The following is a 21,520-nucleotide window of genomic DNA, read 5'->3' on the forward strand; positions in this document are numbered from 1 at the left end:
TACGACATGTATGCGATGGCCCATACTGTCTCGTACAAGAAGGTCAAGGCATTCCGTGAGTCTGACCTCGAGCATCCAGAAAAATTCACCAACATCTCCTCCCACCACAAGCCCGTGAAGTACAGAGATCACGGCAAGGCGAGGAAAGGGGAGGACTTTAACCCGAGCGAGGGGCCTATTGAGCCAGAGCTGGTGATGATAGCTGGCAACGGGAGGTCCCATGGCTCGATCGCCATTGGAGACGGCCTTATACGTTGTCCTAGCACTCTCCGGCAGATAAAGGCATGCCAAACGAGCTCCTGTCCTGAGATAACACCTCATCCACAGCCAGTCGAGCTCGCCATCGAGGTTAGTTTAATGGACTCAACTATCTTTCCGCATTATGTTGTGCGTTGTAACCAATATGATTACAATGTCAACAATGAGTTCTGTTGTAGGCTGCTATTCTGAAAGAGAGAGAGGCAATATAGGAGGTTTTGGCGGAGAAGGATAAGGAGATGAAGGAGCTGGAGGAGAGGACGACTACATTGGTGGAGGCGGAGAGGGCACGGAATGATGCGTCTAACAGGGCGATATACGAGCTCTTCGTGGTAAGTTTCTTCATCATATTATTTCAAATCTTGCATTTTGATGTCCGTTTCATTAATAACTAAAAAGTTTGACTTGTCGAAACCAAATGTACAGTCTATGTGCGAGAAGATCGACCAAGTCCCTCCGGCGGTGCCAGTCATTAACTTGGCGGGGATGGTGAGTTTCATTTCAATGCACTAATCTTAAGAGTGTCCTCATGCTAACGACACATTGCAAACGATGTTTGGTGCAGAATATCTCCTGAAACACATCGCACGACCCTTCTTAAGTGGTGCCTTCTCCAGGGCAGCCTTCTCCAGGTGAAACAAGCCAGAGCCACCGGGCTTCACCGTCGTGATGACGATAATGGTATTTATTTCTAGTGTTTTGCTGAACAACCGCATAATGGTCCAATATGGCTTAATAAGCATAGTTAACTCCAAAATGACATATTTAACCCAAGTTAGCTCCAAAACGACATATAGTTAGCGTGGCTTCCACGTAAATGACATAATTAGCTTAGTTAGCTCCAAAATGACCTATTCAATAAAAAATGACCTATAGTTAGCTAAGTTCTCTCCTAGATCACATAATAAGGCTCACATAGCTCCAAGATGACCTATTCGCCCTAACTTAGGTATTAAATGACCTATAATTAGTTTAGCTAGATCCAAAATGGCTTAATAAGCATAGTTTGCTCCGGAATGACCTATTTTACCCAAGTTAGCTCCGAAGTGACCTATAGTTAACTAGGCTTCCACCTAAATGGCATAATTAGCTTAGTTAGCTCCAAAATGGTCTATTTAATAAAACATGACCTATACTTAGCTAATTATCCTCGAAATGACATAATTAGCTCCAAAAAGGCATTCTTAGCTAATTTAGCTGGAAGAAGAGGACAAGAGGAGAGGAAACAGGAAAAATGAAAAGAAGGAAGAAGAAGAAGAAGAAGAGAAGAAGAAGAGAAGAAGAAGGAGAAGAGAAGCAGGAAGAAGAAGGAGAAGAAGGAGAAGGAGGAGAGAAGCTCCTTCTCCTTCTTCTCCTTCTTCTTGTCCTTCTTCTTTTCTTCTTCTTCTCCTCTTCCTTCTCCTTCTCCTCCTCCTTCTCCTCCTCCTCCTCCTTCTTCTTTTACTTCTCCTTCTTCTTCTCTTCTTGCTTCTTCTCTTTCTGTTCTTCTACGTAGCTTAGACTCATGCAACAAAGACTAAATTGGCTAATTATCCTACAAAATGACATAATTAGCATAGTTAGGTAAAAACATCATAAGAACCTTGGTTAGATCGTTAAAATGACTAATTTAGCTCCAAAATGACATAATAAGGTCAAAATGGATTAATAATCATAGTTGGCTACAAAATGACATATTTTATCCAAGTTAGCTCTAGAATGACCTATGCTTAGCTAAGTTCTCTCCTAAATGACATAATAAGGCTATTTAGCTCCAAGAAGATCTATTCCACCTAACTTAGCTATTAAATGGCCTATATTTAGCTAAGTTCTCTTCGAAATAACCTATATATACTTCTTCATCTAGTATTCTTCTTCTAACTTTCTTATTTGTTATTTTGCATATTACATTCACTTCACGGGAAGCTTGGACTATATTGATGGAATGCTCGAATATGATTTCTTGTACCATGGCTTCACGGAAGCTTGTATTGAAACTATTGTAGTATATGGATATATATGAAACTTTGTATGCACGGATGAAACTGGTGTAATATATGGTTTGGTACGGATGCAACTTGCATAATATGTATGTACTATGGATGAAAGTTATTTTAATATGGTTATGAGTACGGAAAGAAATTTATTTTTGTCAAATATATATATATATATGTATCCTGATTATTGTGAAAATTGCTGGATATAATAGAAAATAAAATAAAAAGGGGTTGTTTTCAGCCTTTGCCATGAGGGGGCAGACGGCAAAGGACTCAGGGCAGACGACAAAGAGGGGGAGAGAGAGGGGCTGATTGCCCCCTTTGCCGTCAGCCCCTCATGGCAAAGGGGGGAGGGCAGACCACAAAGAGGGGAGAGAAAGAGGGGCTGGGTGCCCCCTTTACCGTCAGCCCCTCATGGCGAAGGGAGAAGGGCAGACGACAAAGGGGGGAGAGAGAGAGAGGCTCGGTGCCCCCTTTCCTGTCAGCCCCCTCATGACAAAGGGGGAGGGCAGACGGCAAAGAGGTGGAGAGAGACGGGTTGGGTGCCCCCTTTGCATTGAGGGGCTGACGGCAAAGCGAGTAGGGAAGACGGCAAATAGGGGAAACCTGCTGTTAACACTTAACGAGACCGTCTGTGGATCTGCCGTCCCATTTATTTTGCCGTCTGCCCCCTCATGGCAAAGATTCTTTGCCGTCCGCCTTACAAAAGCAGACGGCAAATAACCTCTTCACCGGATATTTTTTCCCGTCTGCTGACGGACGACAAAGACTTTGCCGTCTGTGGTTCCCCCCTTTGCCGTCAGCCTTGGCAGACAGCAAATTCTCAGATTCCTGTAGTGATAGCAGATGTAAACTACTGATGATCAAATGAATGATCCTGAACACCTACTTACGTCAAACATAACCCAGCATGTCCTCGATTGGAGAAGGAGCTCACGAAAGAGACAGTCACGGTTACGCACTCAGTTGGCATTTTTTAATTAAGTTAACTTCAAGTTGTCTAGAACTAGTGTTAAACAAAGTTTCCACGTTGCCACATAACCGCGGGCACGGCTTTCCGAAAGATTTAACCCAACAGGAGTGCTCCAACTAGTCCATCACAAATTACCACAAGCAGCATAGAAATCCTCGATCACGAAACTCGCGATCTCGTCGGATTCCTTAGTGGAAAACCTCAACTCTGAGATTACCCAAAGTGTCACCAAAATCCCGATGCAGAACACATTCGTGAAAGGTCAAACTAATCCAGCAAGGCCGCCCGACGTGTCGACGACCCCGATAGGAGCCGTGTATCTCGTTCTCAGGACAAGACAGATTGTCCAAACTTTTGGTAGGCCAAACACAGAGTTGCCCTTGGTAGCCACCAGCGGTTGACAGGTTTGACCAACACTCATGCAGAGCACTAGCCCGGGGTTGATTAATTTCCTCGGGGTCCGAAAAGTCCCTATGCAATTTTATTAGGTTATTAGGCAAATGTAGTACCAAAGTTGGGCCTTGCCAGACCAGTTTTAATCTAAGACGAGTTATCAAGGGGGTCCCCATAACAACCCTGATCGTGTTAGGAGCGCTCATTTATGGAATATAACACTGGTAGCCGAAACTAAGGGGGCAAAGATGGAACAAAACACCAGGCTACAAAGGCGGAGCCTTCCTCTTTTTACCAAGTATATAGGTGCATTAAATTAAGTAACATTTAATAGGGTGATATAGAAAGGAACCCATGTCATCACATGGAAGCACTGCACCTCCAACTAGCAACGCTAACACATGGTTAAGCAAGCGGTGACATAGCCAATCAGTGGTTTGCTAGGTTGTGAACAGGTTGAAGGTTTTCATGGCAATGTTGAGAGGCTGACATTTAACAGGTGGTAGGCGGCGAGACATAACGATAGAAATTATAAAACTAGCATGGCAATGATAGTAATGGTATCTGGGGAAATGGTCATCTTGCGTGAGATCCCACTTGAAAGAAGAATGACTTCGTGAAGCACACGAACCGATGTAGTCGAACGGTTCCTCACTTTCCGACACGGTTGCGGAACTCTATCAAGACGAAGCAAACCGGAAACAAGAATCAACACACGATATTCACCACAGCACATGCATGACAAGAAGCAATCCACATATGATGCATGATCAATGGAATATATGCAAGACATGGCATGTCAATTCACAACAATCGGACACTACACATTAAGTGAAGTTCAATATGCAACGAGTTGCATATTGACGAAACTCCACATACGAATTAATTAGTTCTATCCCGATTAGGTACACGACAATATTAATTGTGGTTAAACATGGCAAGAGGTGAAGCGTAATTAATCTACCTATCTAGGCATTTTAAATGAGGCCGAAAACGACATATAGCATCTCCGAACTGACCCCATAGGTTAATTTATAATTCTGCCCAGATCTGAAATAACATGTTTTAATATTTGTTAAATAGCAAAATAAAGTGGTTCACGTGATTATACGCGTTGTTCCAATCAATTTTCACATAGAGAACATCTCCAACGAAGCTACGGTTCAAAAGATATGATCACCGCAAGATATGATGGCATGAATGCAATATGTATGCAAAGACAGCCACACGCATCCAGAAACATACAAACAGCAAGATAATATGAACCTACATGATATTCTAAGCAAGTTCCATATAGAACACGATCAAAACGGAGCAATGGTTCAACAAATACAAGCTACACAAGAAATAGTCATAATCTCCCAAAATCAGCCACATAGCATTTTCTACACCCCAAAAAACAAGCTACATAAATCCAAAATGCTTAAACAAGCCATGAGGCAATAGTGGTCAAGATGAACTACAACATACTACTAATAACATCTAGCATGGCAGCATGGATCACTAGGAAAAGAACTCTGAAAATGGCATCTCACACACAGTTTCAGACTTAGAGAAAATAACAGTTTTTGACAGTGCAGTTTTCGATCTGAAGGCATATTGACAGCAGCAAAACTATATGTTATAGGGAACCAAATGACATGAAATCTCATAGCATGCTAGAGAATATTAAGTACTACAAATAACTCCATTGCACGAACCTCAAAAGAGCTATAGATTACTAGAAAAACTCATGGCAAGACAACAACAAAATATAACAAATTTCAGACTTAGAAATAATTCAGCATCCCCAAATCAGCACTATTTTTCTAGCATTTTGACAACAAGCAACCAAAATTAGCAGAGGCTAGCCTACACATCCAAGGGCATATCTCTAGTTGACAACTCATTCATATCATGCACGGAATAAATCCCACAAAATAAACTAAAGGGAACATGGCAAAATATCACACGCACTAACTTACTCAAAAGCTTAAAATAAATGCATAGTTAAATTCTATGGATTTTTCTACCCCAAAAACATGTATAATATGTGAGATTGCAAAATTAAACTAACGCCAGACATATATACGAGAATATGTCCTAAACACGACAAACTAGCGACGGAACCTACATGCAAAAATGCAAGCAACTACTCTAAAATACATGGAAAAGGGCCCCACACAACACGAACGTTTCACCTATGGTATTTGAACAATCCGGACATGCATGAAAAATAGGTACGGAATAATTCCCTACTAGGATAGCACGCAAATCTAGGCATACGGCGGGTCAAACCACTTCAAACATTCATGCAAGTTGTAAATTCATAACCTACGCGAAATTCTACACGAGTTACATATATAATACGTCACGAACCGATGCACGGTTAATTATCTACAGCTGTTTGAAAATATAGCATTTTCCTGAAATAAAATAATTCGCGGATAATAGGAAAACCTATTGGGCCGAATCTGATCTGCTAGCCGAAATTGGACATGGGCACAAAATAGCTAATTAGCGCTCCGGGCACACAATAGAGGGCAGATGGTCTCACCTTGCTGGGCTCGGCCCAGGTGGAGGAGGTGAGCAGGCCAGCTGGCGGTGGCGCTGGATTTGGCCCGACTCAAGGAGATGTGACGATGTGGTGGGCCAGCGACCACGAGCTTGTGCAGGGGGTTGGTCAACGGGACTCGGGGCTGCGTCCTCCTCCTCTCGCTCGCTACAGAGGTGGAGGCAGGGAACATCAGCGGTGGCGCTCGCCATGGCCGACGACGAGGGGCGAGGGGCCATGGCTCGGCGGATCTAGCGCAGGACCTCCCAGATCTGCCCGTTCTCGAGGTGGAGACGGGCCGCGGTGGCGGGGTTGAGGCACATGCGGCGGTTGGCACTGGGCGCAAGAGGCACGGCAAGGGGAGCTGCGGGAGGCAGGACGGCTCGGGGCACGACAACATGCTGCGACGCACCGGCCGGCGGCAGCGGCCTGCACCGGCGTCAGGGCACCACAGCGACGGGAGGTGCGGGAGGAGCTCGCGGGAGCTGCCTCCCCTCGGGGGCTCGGGATGAGCTCGGGGGAGCTAGGGCAGGCTCACGGCGGTTACCGATCCGGGCCCGAGAGGGCCGGATCTGGGCCTCGGGCAGGCCGCGGCGGCTAAGGGGAGAGAGGGAGCTGGGGTGGCTGCTAGGGTTAGGTGGGCGGCACAGATTTCGAGGAGGAGAGACAAAAATGGAAGGGGACCCCCTTCCTTTTATAGACGGGGTAGCTAGGGTTTGTCAAATGGGGCCTTTTCCGACCCTCCGATCTCGACCGGACACTCTGGAAATGCCCTAGGGTTAGGTTAGGCCGTGTAGAGTGGCTTAGGCGGAGATGAGAGGGAAATAGGGAACCCGACAACGTGATTACAAACTACCGAAAAACGTCCGACGATAACCGAATACGGTGCCGCTACGGTTAACCGTTCGGGTACCAGACGGACACCGATTGCGACGAAAATTGGCAGGCGGTCTACATATATTAAAATAAAACTGCACGCCAAGTTTCAACAAAATCATAGAAAGTTTTAAACACACTTTTAAAAACAAGGTTTTGACGATGCCGCGGGCGCGTGCGTGTGTGGTCGGAATCAACACGGACAATGACGAGAACAGGAGAACCGAGAACTAATAATGGATGCAAGTTTTGAAAACTGGCGGCAACAGAGTGCCGATGCAATGCAGATGATGCACACGATGCGATGATGATGCGACAATTAAAATAATCACATGGCGGCAACGGAATAAAAGGGGAATCTTCTGGAGCGTTGGTCTCGGGCTGTTAGAACTCTCCTACACTACAAGAGGATCTCAACCCGAGATCCAAGAATGAAAGGGGAAGAGGAAGAGAAAAAGCAAGAGGTAACTTAGTTGCTTCTTTGACAAACAAGTGAAACCAATGAATCTTGAAGGTTGCAAAAATATGAAGAATGATATGAGGATCAATCAAGAATTCAAACAAAATTTTGGCAGCACTTCGGTAGGAAAAAGTGGACAAAATTTCGATAAGATTGAAAGAACTTGAGAAGATTCACAACAAACTAACTAAATTGAACAAGGGAACCACATGATCTTGATAGAACAAGATGATAAATTGAAGATAGCAACATCACAAAGCCTTCGTTAGAAAGAATAGAAACTAGCTCTTACAAGAAAAGAACAAAGAAGAAGATGAGAACTACTACCACAAGAATCTTGAAGAACACCTTGAGAATGAAGAGACCTTTTGCTTACTAACAGAAAACTGAACAAGGCACCGAAATAAAAGAGAGGAACTAAGAGACACAATTGAGAAGAATTGAGGATGAAAGCTGAAAGCTAAGAATCTTCTGAAATGATGGCCTTTAGAGGATCAAGAATGAAAACAACTCAGAAAAGCAACGAATAGCAAGAAACAGATTCTCTTGATTGGGAATAAGTCTAGATGATGCCACAAAGCTGAAATGATGAATCTTCAAGAGAATGGACCAAGATTTGAGAGAAACACTCCTTCGGTCTTCCAAGCTGAAAAAGATGAGGAGAACACCACCAAGAATAACTGAGACACTCTGAAATAAGAACAAGGAAAAGTTGAGCCAACGATGAAAATAAATTTGAAGCGATCTTGAATAAGGAATATCGCTGATGAAATTCATACTTACGTCATAGTTGAAAAGAATTAGAGATCTCCGGAAAAGATTACAAGAGCCAAATAACATCTTGGGAAGAGCGTGTGGGTTATGGGCCCACTCAGAAGAAACCACCGTCAAAACATTAGATTTGCAAGAGAGATAGAACTCGTACAAATGAAAACTAGATGAGGTGAGGCTTCGAAATAATTGAAATAATTGAAAACAAGAACTTCTAAGATAACTTCAAAGCTCCGTATAGAATAGAGAGATACGACAACAAGAAGACTTGATAAGAATTTTCAACATGGGAAAGAATTTAAAGGATGAAAAGGATATGATGAACACGGATAATTGAATTGAATTCACCAGAAAAGATAACAATATTGAATACAGATTAACACGAAGCTCGTGAGAATATTCACAAAGATTCATCGGAAACAATATGAAAGAAAAGAGAGCGGAAGTATTGATGAAAAGAAGGCACTTGGATGACAATTAAATCATTGAAGAAAAGGGTGGGAGGGCAGGAAAAACAAAGACAACTTGGGACAGATGAGATGAACTCCGGAATAAATGAGAGAATGATCTTGCAAAATTGGAGAGGATTGAATTCACTTGGAAAGAAGCACACTGTTGAAAAGAATTGACAAGACAACTCCGGTTGACAACAATTTACAAGAGAATTGCTTAAGCAAAAGGATTAGCACTCTCATATGAATATGAGAACACTGCTTAGGAAAGATATGAAATCACCACTTGACATCAAAGCAACACGAATTACCATATTCCAAAAAAACAAGGATGAAGCTTACGAGACAAGCCAGAACAAATTCATGAGAGAGAATCCGTCCGATATTTTCATGGATAGGATCGCACGGGGTCGATCCTTACAGTAGCCATCATGTACAAGGGAGTGCACACGACATACGAAGCATCCCTGAGTTGTAGCAAGCTACAAGGACTCTTTAAGACCCAACGAGAACCGTTGTATGACGACCGTGAACAAACGAATCCACTAGATGTCGAACCCCAACCTAACATCATGCATCTGTTGAAAGATTGTCCTACAAGTTAGTACTTGAATTCCACCTAAGAACTCCCGAAATTTCTGGTCATGCAATCTGGTCCACGGATACAAGGAGTAATATATCACTCAACTCCTATACTAACCCGTCCAGTGTATCACATCCGTCAACACATAACCAGAATCTCGGAAACTCATCTATCTCAGACGCTCGTAATCACAACGAACAAAGTGTGGCGATACATCCGGAACTCTCTGCACTAGTACTGGGGAAGCCGGACTCCTCTCGTTAGTACTAGTATTGAAGCAATTTCGAACATCCTCCGTCCTGAGATACTAAGAATCCCCTAGAGCTCAACTCCCCTAGATGCTTAAGCTAAACAACAACTTGGAGATTTGCCTAACTTAGTTCATTGATTAGATAAATGCAAGGAATATGTTTATGCCATGTTCATGCATGTTTGAACAAGCTAATCACCAAGTAGGGAAAATAACGATTAGGGTAAATTCGATAAATAGTTTGGAGTTGGAATTTGATGCCTATTTGAATTCTACTACAATTAATATGACCAAACAATGGGGTAGGTAAATTCAGTACCTTAACATGCCATATCATACATCATGTTTGTTACATTGCATTAAATGTGCCCCTTTCTTGTTTTATCAATTTTGTTCCTCCTCAGTAAACAATGGTTCCGACGTTATGATCGTTGACACAGATGAAGAGAAGTTCTATCTTCATACGTGCCAGGCAAGCAACCCAGCTTGAGCATACTGATATATACCCACTCTCTCGCTTGTGCTCTGTTTTATTGCATTAGGACAACAACGATTCAACTATTACATGTCTCCGTAGTTGAGCCATTCCTTTGCATGACCTGTCTTTGTCACAATCAATAGTTGGAGCCACTTAGTATGACTAAAAAAATGCTTTAGCCTTGATGGGGCTACTCATCCATGCTTGCTTACTATGTCTGCTATGCTTAGAGTCGTGTCGGGTCTGATCCATCTCGACGACGAATCAGAATGGTTGTGTTCATGTCCTACTATGTGAGAGTAAAGTGTATGACTCCGATTTGGTAAAGTTAGCGATGATAGGCCATGTAGGAGTACATGGTGGGTGGTCTCATTGGGGCCGTCCTTAAGAACCGAGTTCCGTGTATGTTATCCAAGACAAGATACTACCATGCATTGGGCCCTGAAATATGACCCCTCTCGGCTTATTAATTGCCTACATCTCTGTCCAGGAGTTGCAACTAGTTTCTGGTGTTTGTAGGAAAAGTGTTGGCGACCGTGTTTAGCTTTGCCCGATGGGGTAGGCTTTAGTGTGGTAGATACACAATGGCACGGTGAACCAAGTGGCACCCGGATGGTGGGCTTGTGGAACCCCGTGCACATCGTTTGCGGCCGTTGAGGAAACTTTAGTCGGACTTCCTTGCAGGTTCAGTCTCAAATAGGCGATAAACCTAGACTAGGGTCTTCTGTGGTAAAGGTTGTGGTTGACACCCACGTCATTGCTTCCACTTGAAGATTGTTGAGATGCATGACGTGCATATGGTGATAATTATACCCCTGCAACGTAGTGGTAAGAGCGTGTGTGAAGAAGTATACCCCTGCAGGATTAATTAATGTGTTCGAATAGCCACGACCTCGGATATGGAGTACTTGGAAACATTATGTGGTACATAGACAACTTGTAATCGATACTCCAAAATATGCAAGATCAGTGTGAGTGCAATGGATGGCCTTCTCGTAGGGAGATGAGAGTGGATCTATAGTGGTGTATTGATTGGTGATATGTGGACTCGTGTGCGCTATCCCTCCTCAAAGAAAGTACATGTAGTCGTAGTATAGGTTAGCCAAGAATCAAAGCTGGCTTGCTGCAATTAAACTCCACAACCCCTTTATTGATACTAATGCATATGTAGATAGTTATGACGTAAGTCTTGCTGAGTACCTTTGTAATCATGTTTTCTTAATTATGTTTTTGCAGAGGACACCATAGTCTCATTAAAGGTTTCTAAGCGATGAGTTTGACGTTCACCGAAATACCTTGGAAATCCCAGACAAAGGTCTGGCTCCTTTGGTAGGTTCGTTATAGCTTTTCAGGCTCTTCCAGGCGCTTTTAATAGATGTTTGTACCCAAACATGTAACTTCCGCTTGATGCTTTTATGACTTGTTGTTGGGTCATGTGACCCGTGTTGTATTATCACACTACGTTGACTCTTATGAGTCTTTAATAAATGCTTGAGTCGTAGAGTTGAGTTGTGATGCCATGTTGTATCTACACATATCGTGCATATTGCGTGTATGTTTTGAAATGCATTGTATGTGTGGGATTCAACACCAAGTTATATCCCTTTAGTACTTGTCTTTACGGGGAAATTCATCTTTGTGCTTTCGCTGAGCCTTGCTAGCTTGCTACTGCTCTGGACACACTGATTGACCGACATGTATCCTTCTTTGTTGTTGTGTCTGTCCCCACGGGGAAATGTCACGCGGTGTAATGGAGCCATGTAGCTTGCTACGACTCATATATACTCGTTGTTGACCGACACCTTCTTTGTTGGGTTAGGTATGTTTGTCCCGATACAGATGTGCCACTTGGGTGTATAACTAGTCGTGTCGACCTGGGTTCTTTGTCGTTCGAATGCTGGCGACATATACACATACGTGAGCCAAAAGACGCAAACGGTCCCAACCCAGGTAAGGTGGCAGCTGTGGGGTCAGCCGTGCGTGAGGCGGCAAAGTGATGTGTTATGTTACATGCTAGGTTCCTATGACTTAGGGTCGGGGTGCCGATAGACAATGCCATGAAAGACCGTAGTCGAGGGCATCAAGTCGCTCTCACAAAAATTCATCCACCGGATGGTATCGTAGTACAAGAAGTTGATGCTACTACCTCCATCCATAAGTTCCTTAGAGAGGGTGTATCCCCCAACCTATGGCACCACCACCAATGCTAAGTCACCAGGATTATCCACCTCGGGCGGGTGATCAGCTCTACTCGATGTGACGGACTGTTTAGACCAACTGAGGTATCTAGGAACTGCCGACTCAGCCATGTTGATCACACTCTGTTTGACTATCTTCTCCGTTTTATAGGTGTCAGTGGTGAAAACATGGTAGTAACCGTTGTTCAACTACTTAGGGTTGCTCTGAAAACTGCCCTGGTTATTTGGCTCCTGAAAACCGCCTTGGTTGTTTTGGTGCTGAAAGCTGCCCTGGTTGCTGTAATGCTGGTTACCCTAGCGAGATGTGATAGCCTGGCTTATTAGGGATGATAGACTACTCATATCAATAAGGAATTCCTTCTTTTCTAGGAGCCCATTCAAACATAACTCTCAGGTTAAGCGTGCTCAGCTTGGAGTAGTTCTAGGATGGGTGACCGACCGGGAAGTTGATCCCGGGTGCGCATGAGTTGGGCCAGTCTAGATCCCGCGAGGAGTAACGACCGCCGGCGGGTGTGTCCGGGGTGTTACAAGTTTGGTATCAGAGCCGGCCCTCGCGGTTACACGGATTTTTGCGGACAGGTGCGCAGTCATGTTGTTCATGAGGTTTGTGACCCATCGTGGCACACGGCATGGCACATGTACTAGACTGGATGCACAAACGTTTGTGCCAAAAGGGAATGCTCCTGTGGCCCGACGAGGATGTCGGTTCCTGTGAGTGGTGGTGTATGTGATAGCCTGGCTTATTAGGGATGATAGACTACTCATATCAATAAGGAATTCCTTCTTTTCTGGGAGCCCCTTCGAACAGAACTCTCAGGTTAAGCGTGCTCAGCTTGGAGTAGTTCTAGGATGGGTGACCGACCGAGAAATTGATCCCGGGTGCGCATGAGTGAGGACAAAGTGCACAGAAAAGACTAGTATTGATATGTGGGGCCAGTCAAGATCCCGCCAAGAGTAACGACCACCGGCGGGTGTTTCCGGGGCGTTACACCACACTATTGTCCGCCGTTATTATTTGACTTGCCTTGCCCCTGAGGGCCCGAACCAGGGAAGCCGACGAACAAGCCCCCTTGTGACCTGCCAGGACCAAACTGACTTGGATGTCCACCATCGTTTCCGCCTCGGTGATCTTTGGACTCTTGAAGACGAATTTCGTGGTTTTTCCTGCTAAATCCCCAATCTTGACAAGTGGTCCAACGTTGGTTTCTTGGCCCGGTGCTGGTGTTGGCAATGAAATCAGACGTGTCGGCTTGGTGCCTTCTCTTTCCTTGACCTCCCTAGTTGCCATTACGTCCTTGAGCTTGGTGGTGACCCTTGGTTCCATCTCCTTTCTTGACTTCACTGGCCTTATAGTCATCGGAGTCGGCATCCTTCGTGACGTCTGACTCGGCGTACCTGGTGACGGTGTCCATCAACTCGCCCATATCCTGCACCTTCCGCTTAAGACAACTGAGCTTCAATACCAGAGGTTGAAAGTGGCAGTTCTTCTCCAAGATCAACATGGCCTAAGCTGTTGTGATGCCATCCGATAAGTGGATAATCTCCGCAACCCGCTGTGTCCAATGGTAGGCCGACTCCTCCGCCCGCTGAATTCAATGTTGTAGATCTACAATCGTCATTGGTATTTGCAAGTTCCACAGAAGTTCTTAATAAATCGCTCCTTCAAATCCGCCCGGGTGTTGATGGAGTTGGGTGGTAAATTTTTCAACCACGTGAGAGCCAGCCCTTCCAACATCATAGTGAATTACTTGGCGGATACTGCATCACTGGCCGAAAGCATATCCGTAGCAAGCTCATAGCTCTCAGTCCATGCACGCGGCTCAAGATCGGGTGTGTAGTTGGGCACCTTGTGAGGGCCCTTGAAATCTCTGGGCATGCGATCATTGCGAAGAGCAAATGATAAGTAGGGGATACCTATGTTCCTTCCTCCCGACTAACTGTACGCTGGGGGTGGCTGGATGTAATTCGGAACCACCTAACCCGCCATCGCCGCCGCCTATGCCTCTGCCTATCGGGCGGCTCAGGCCGCATTCACAAGTTCCTAAGTGTTCGACATTGGCAGATCAGGCGGGTTGGTTTGAGGTTGTTGTCGGCGACCGCTGCTGGAAGCCATCCGGGGATCGTCATGGCGAATCTTGGTGTGACTAGCATGAGGTGTGGAGTGCAGCCAATCACGACTGTACGAAAATTGCTCCTACTAAACCACCTCCGTCCTAAGCATCTCAATGGTGTTGCTTTCTTCTACCTCAAGTAGGGTGTTACCACGAATAGGGAGAGAGTCCAAGTGGCTGGTAGCAGCCAACACGTTGCCTACAGGGTTAGAGAAGTAGCCCTGTGGTTTTTGTAAAATGCTGAGCCAATGACTGGGCCGGCGGAGGCTGAGCCACGGTTGAACTACCTCAACCAGTTGATTAGTCTGGCGGGGCAGGTAATGATCCATACCAGGTGTGTGTGGGTTGTCGAATAAACGTGTGGGGTTAAAATTGGTTGGAATACGACTCTGATGCCTCATGTGGTGCATCGCATCGAAGGAAACTTGCTAACGATCAAGCCTCCATGCCTCTGCCTTCAAGCGTTCCACTTGTTCGTTAATTTGGACCTGCTGATCTACCATTCAGGCATTCTCAGTGTCAATCTCACGTTGTACCTTGTCCATCTCCTCCCGCAGTTTTGCCAGCTCGGATTGATTTCCTTCTAATTTTCAGTCGTCAAGGCGACTTCCATGAGTTTTGATATCTCGACCCTCACATCCGTCATGGCCTGGGCCGGCATTTTTTCACACCCGCTAGATCTGGTTGATTCTTAGCTGTCGCTGCTCCCGCCATGTAGATAGCGACTTGGTGAGGTGGTTCTTGCGGTCCTTCAGAAATCGCCACCTCAGGTAAACCCCCAAAGCTTCCCTCATAGAGAGGGAAGATCGAATCTATGTCCCCCGTGGATGACTCGCCGTCTGAGATGACGCAGGTGCCTCAACCGGTCGCCTGCTGATTCGGGTGGCTAACCCCATATGTAAAGCCAACAAAAATGTGGCACCGCCCGATGTGATGCTTGGCGGGTTGGGAGAACCGAGCCGGCTCAACGATGTTGGTGTAGATATCCGGCTCGGGAATGGTTGTTCCGAACTTGCCGATGAAGACGTGAATCTTGCCGAAGGGGACCCGGTAACCTGATTCGATTGAACCAGACTCGGGACCCCAGCTCGAATTGTCGATGTAGCACTTTCCACGGCGGCTCTTGGGCAAGAGACCAACCGCGTAGCTCTCGAATCCTGGAATGGCTCCCTTTGAGAACTCAACTCCACCGTGCGTTGGCCCCACGGTGGGGCCAACTGTCGTAGTTTTCTCACGACAGATGTCCACGTGAAAGAACTTTGTGGTGAAGCCATCACAACTATGTGGCGACTCAAAGGGGTTGATAGGGAACGAGAGACGAGTTTACCCAGGTTCGGCCCCTCCGATGGAGGTAAAAACCTACTTCCTACTTTGTGTGTATTGATTCAGAAATCGATTACAAGGGTGCGGTTTTTCCTGACATAGATCTCGGTTGATTGTAACTTAAGTCTACCAGCTCTAGAGACTCACCTTTATATACAGGTCGAGACCCTTAAGTATACAAGAGTCCGGGTCTCATTATGACCCGTGACGTGTTTTGTCTCTAACTCGCCTTGCTCCTTGAGCAAGGAAACTCCTGGCGACCTTCTCCCTTGTGGGTCGTGACTCTCCATCTTCGTGTCTTGGGTCGCTACCAGCTCTTGTTGGTAAACCGCCTTGCGCCTCCCACTTTGTAGGTTAGAGCCCATCTTGAATAGGGACATTGAGTCGCCTCCATCTTGACCCGGCCTCTTAGGGCGAGTTATATGGCAGGATAATATCCCCAACACTACTGTTGTTGCTATTGTCACACTTGCTACTCAATTGCTTATGTAGTTACTGTTTCAAAATTGCTGCTATCACTTTAATTATTACTACTATCATTTGTTGTGCTACTAAATCCTTGTTGCACAGAGATATGCCAGGTGCGATTGAATTGAGTACTCAACATTATACCAATAAATATTCATTGGCTCCCATTGTGATGAATCAATAAATTAGGGTGAAATATTACATGTGAAGACTGTCGCGAACCCCTATAATTGTGGTTATGAGGCTGCAATATTTCTCCTTTTGGCAATTCACTCCTCGAGAAACCGTGGAAGCATAACTAGGATTAGGTTGCAACGGTCTGTGGTGGGGGATCGGGATCTGTGAGGAAGGGGGTGTTTAGCACGTGCCATCTTAGAAATCTAGGGAGGCAAAGGTACGAAGATGGGTTGGTAAACTACATGGGGAGAGGAGGAGAGGTTGACTTGTGGAAGTGAGGAAGGGGCGGCGGCGAGCTACTTAGGGTTTGAGCGAGGGAAGTGTTGTGTGGTGGGTGGGGGTATACGAGAGAGCTCGCAGACGTTTGCGGAAATGCTACGACCACTAGTAAATTTTACTTGAAGGGAGTGAAAAGCGAGGACATCTAAAATATATATGAAGGGTTTGAAGTGGCGCGGGAGGAACAAACAACGCACACTACCCTAACATAATACTTGTGCGAACAATTCAAATAGAAAAACCCAGAAAACCACCAATTTTTAAATTATTGAAGGAGGGTAGCTATTTTAAAGATTTCTCTAGGCAGGGTTCGTGCAAAGGTAGACTATACACGGGCATGGCATATGGTTAGAATGCGGGAACCGTGTCTACAGGCTCCACAATAACACACAATTATCTCCTTAGACTCGACTACTATTTAAATTTCAGAAAAAGACTCGTGTGCAATTTATATAGCAACATAGGAAAATAAATGCGAGAAAACTAGAGTTGAGAACAAACACACCTGCATGTGGATCAAATGTATGTATGGAAAGGTTGTTGTGATGTTCAAATACGAAATGCACAACTTCCATGTGAGACGCATGTCTCATAGAGCGCACAGTATTGTTGGTATGTGCATCCCCCACTTCGTGTCGCCGGGGAGGGAATGATAGGTACAATATATGAAGGTATGCAAAATAGGTCTCCAATCTCACCGAAGCATAACACAAAATCAATACAAATACACCATGATCACCCCCCTGTGATTTATGTTGTAGGTATAGACTATGTGGCCCCACGGATGGGTGCGTCTCAAAAACTTCATGAGATGGGTGAGACTGCAAGAACCAACGGGTGGCCCAAGTAATTAAGGTGGTGTGATATTTGAATACCATATGCATAAATTTTTGATGTGGCACATGCCTCTCTCACAACTTGAACATAACGTGACCTCGCGAAGGTTTTGTGACCTCTGGCCCCACCCTCTCCCCATGCAGCCATGTTTTGTGCTACCGGGAGGACATATATATATATTAGCACGACCTAGCTATATCATAACACAAACCAAGACCTAGATAGCTCTTCGTGAACGTCGCATGGGAAACAAAAAATTTCCTACGCACACGCAATACCTATCCATGGTGATGATCATCTACGAGAGGGGAGAGTGAATCTGCATACCCTTGTAGATCGGTAAGCAGAAGTGTATGTAACGCTGTTGATGTAGTGGAACATTTTCGTGATCCAAATCGCAGCCCGTCCCGCGATCTCATCACGATCCGTCCCGTGATCCCATCACGATCCATCCCTATCTAGTGCCGAACGGACGGCACCTCTGCGTTCAGCACACGTACAGCTCGATGACGATCCCCACCTTCTTGAACTAGCAAGATGGGGGCGGAGAGGTAGATGAGTTCTCCAGCACGGTGGCATGGTGGTGGTGGTGGAACTATTCCAGCAGGGCTTTGTCTAAGCACCGCTGAAACTAGACTAGAGGAGAAACAGATCTAGAGAGAGAGGGAGCAGCACATGGCTGATTTGTTGTGTCTCAAAAACCCTCAATACCTCTAGTATATATAGGAGGGAGGGAGGGGAGGAGGCATCCTCAAACCCTCAAGGTTTGGCCGAAATTGGAGGTATAGGAGTCCTACTCCAATCCTACTAGGAGTAGGATTCCTCCTCTCAACTTGGAAACCCTTTTCACCTTTTCCACCTTTTGGTTTTTTCCTTCTAAAACCTCATGGGCCTTAGTGGGAGCTTATGTCAGCCCACCAAGGGCTGGTTTGTATCCTCCCAAATCCCATAAGGCCCCTCGGAGCGTGACGCCCCTCCCGGTGGTCCCCGGTACCCTCCCGGCACTCCCTGTACACTATCGATGAGCCCGAAAATTTACCAGTGATCAAAAGAGGACTTCCTATATATCAATCTTTTCCTCCGGACCATTCATGAGCTACTCGTGACGTCCGGGATCTCATCCAGGACTCCGAATTTTTTTTGGTTACCAACACCTATAACTCAACTATACCGAAACGTCACCGAACCTTAAGTGTCCAAACCCTGCGGGTTCAAGAACTATGCATACATGACCGAGACACCACTACGGTCAATAACGCGACCTGGATGCCCATATTGGCTCGTACATATTCTACGAAGATCTTTATTGTTGAACCTGTATGTCAAGGATTCTGTTAATCCTGTATGTTGTTCCCTTTGTCCTTCGGTATGTTACTTGCCCGAGATTCATCGTTGGTATATCTATATCTAGTTCAATCTCGTTATCGGCAAGTGTCTTTACTCGTTCCGTAATACAAGATCTCATGCCTAACTCCTTAGTCACATTGCTTGCAAGGCCTATTTTGATGTTGTATTAGCGAGTGGGCCCCGAGATACCTCTCCGTCATATGGAGTGACAAATCCCATTCTGGATTCACGCCAACCCAACACACACCTTCGGTGATACCCGTAGAGAAACTCTATAGTCACCCAGTTACGTTGCGACGTTTGATACACACAAGGTATTCCTATGGTGTCCGGGAGTTGCATGATCTCATGGTCATAGGAACAAATACATTGACATGCAGAAAACAGTAGCAATAAACTGACACGATCATATGCTACATTTATAGTTTGGGTCTTGTCCATCATCATTCTCCTAATTATGTGATTCTGTTATCAAGTGACAACATTTGTCCATGGCTAGGAAATCTTGACCATCTTTGATCAACGAGCTAGTCAACTAGAGGCTCACTAGGGACAGTGTGTTGTCTATGTATCCACACATGTATTTGAGTTTCCAATCAATACAATTCTAGACTGGATAATAAACAATTATTATGAACAAGAAAATATAATAATAACCAATTTATTATTGCCTCTAGGGCATATTTCCAACAGTCTCCCACTTGCCCTAGAGTAAATAATCTAGTTCACATCACGATGTGATTGTAATGAATCTAACACCCATATAGTTCTGGGGTTCGATCATGTCTTGCTTGTGAGAGAGGTTTTTAGTCTGCACGTCTGAACCTTTCATATCCATGTGTGCTTTAGAAATCTCTATGTCATCCTATAGATGCTGCTACCACGCGCCATTTGGAACTAATCCAAATGACTACTCCACTATACGAATCTGGTTTTACTACTCAGAGTTATTCGGATTAGTGTCAAAGCTTGCATCGACATAACCCTTTACGACGAACTCTTTAATCACCTACATAATCGAGAAAAATTCCTTAGTCCACTAATTACTAAGGATAACTTTGACCGTTGTCCAATAATCCATTCTGGATCACTTTTGTACCCCTTGACAGACTCATGCCAAGGCACACATTAGGTGCGGTACAGAGCATGGCATACTTTAAACCCTATGGATAAGGCATAGGGGACGACCTTCGTCCTTTCTCATTCTTCTGCCGTGGTCGAGCTTTGAGTCTTACTCAAATTCACACCTTACAACACAGCCAAGAACTCCTTCTTTGCTGATCTATTTTGAACTCCTTCTAAAACTTGTCAAGGCATGCATTTCATTGAAAGTTTTATTAAGCATCTTAATCTATCCCTATAGATCTTGATGCTCAATTTTCAAGTAGCTTAATCCAGGTCTTCCTTTGAAAAACTTCTTTCAAACAACCCTTTATGCTTTCCAGAAATTCTATATTATTTTCAATCAGCAATATGTCAACCACATATACTTACCAAAAATTCTATAGTGCTCCCACTCACTTCTTTGGAAATACAAGTTTCTGGTAAACTTTGTATAGCGAAAAACTTTGATCATCTTATCAAAATGTATATTCCAACTCCGAGATGCTTGCTCCAGTTCACATAAGGATTGCTGGAGCTTGCTTACTTGTTTGCATCCTTAGGATTGACAAAACCTTATGGTGGTATCGCATACAACCTTTCCTCAAGGAAACCGTCGACGAAACAAAGTTTTGACATCCTATCTACAAGATTTCACAAATAATGCAGCAACTGCCAACATAATTCCATCAGACTTTTAACATCGCTATGAGTAAGAAAGTCTCACCATAGTCAACTCCTTGAACTTGTCGGAAACATCTTTGTGATAAGTCAAGCTTTCTTAATGGTGACTTTTCACCATCATCCACTACTAGGGAAAACCTTATACACAGAACCGTACCAGTAGCGCTTTTTAAATGGAGGCGCTGCTGCTACTTAGCAGTAGCGCGTGTACAAAAACAACGCTATTACTTCCAACAAGTTACTTCCACCAAAATGTATTACTTCCAACAAGTTACTTTCTTGTTCCAACTTACTGGAAAAACGAGGCCTTCAGTCATCTTGCCCAGGTGGTATGATTTGCATGCCTCAAGTGATTCCAAATCAAGTGAGTCCAAACGATCCATCTGCATGGAGTTTCTTCATGCATTTATACCAATAGCCATGGTTTGCATGTCTCAAACGTTTCAAAAATGAGTGAGTACAAAGATCCATCAGCATGGAGCTCCTTCATGCATTTTATACCAATATAACTCAAGGGACAGTGCCACAAGCAGGTGGTACTATCATTACTACTTTGTATCTTTTGGCATCAATATTATGAACATGTGTATCACTGCGATCGAGATTCAATAAACCATTGAAGGTATTTATTCAAGCAAATAGAATAACCATTATTCTCTTTAAATGAATAATCGTATTGCAATAAACACGATCTAATCATATTCATGCTCAACGGAAAGACCAAATAACAATTATTTAGGTTTAACACTAATCTCGATGGTAGAAGGAGTGTGTGATGTTTTGATCACGTCTACCTTGGAAACACTTCCAATACATATCATCACCTCGCCTTTAGCTAGTCACCATTTATTCTGTAGCTTTTATTTCGAGTTACTAACACTTAGCAACCGAACCGGTATGTAATACCCTCATGCTACTAGGAGTAGTAGTAAAGTACACATCAATATCATGTATATCCAATATACTTCTGTCGACTTTGCCAGCCTTCTCAT

This window comes from Hordeum vulgare, chromosome 2H, assembly GCF_904849725.1.
Source record: "Hordeum vulgare subsp. vulgare chromosome 2H, MorexV3_pseudomolecules_assembly, whole genome shotgun sequence".
Taxonomy (NCBI): Eukaryota; Viridiplantae; Streptophyta; class Magnoliopsida; order Poales; family Poaceae; genus Hordeum; species Hordeum vulgare.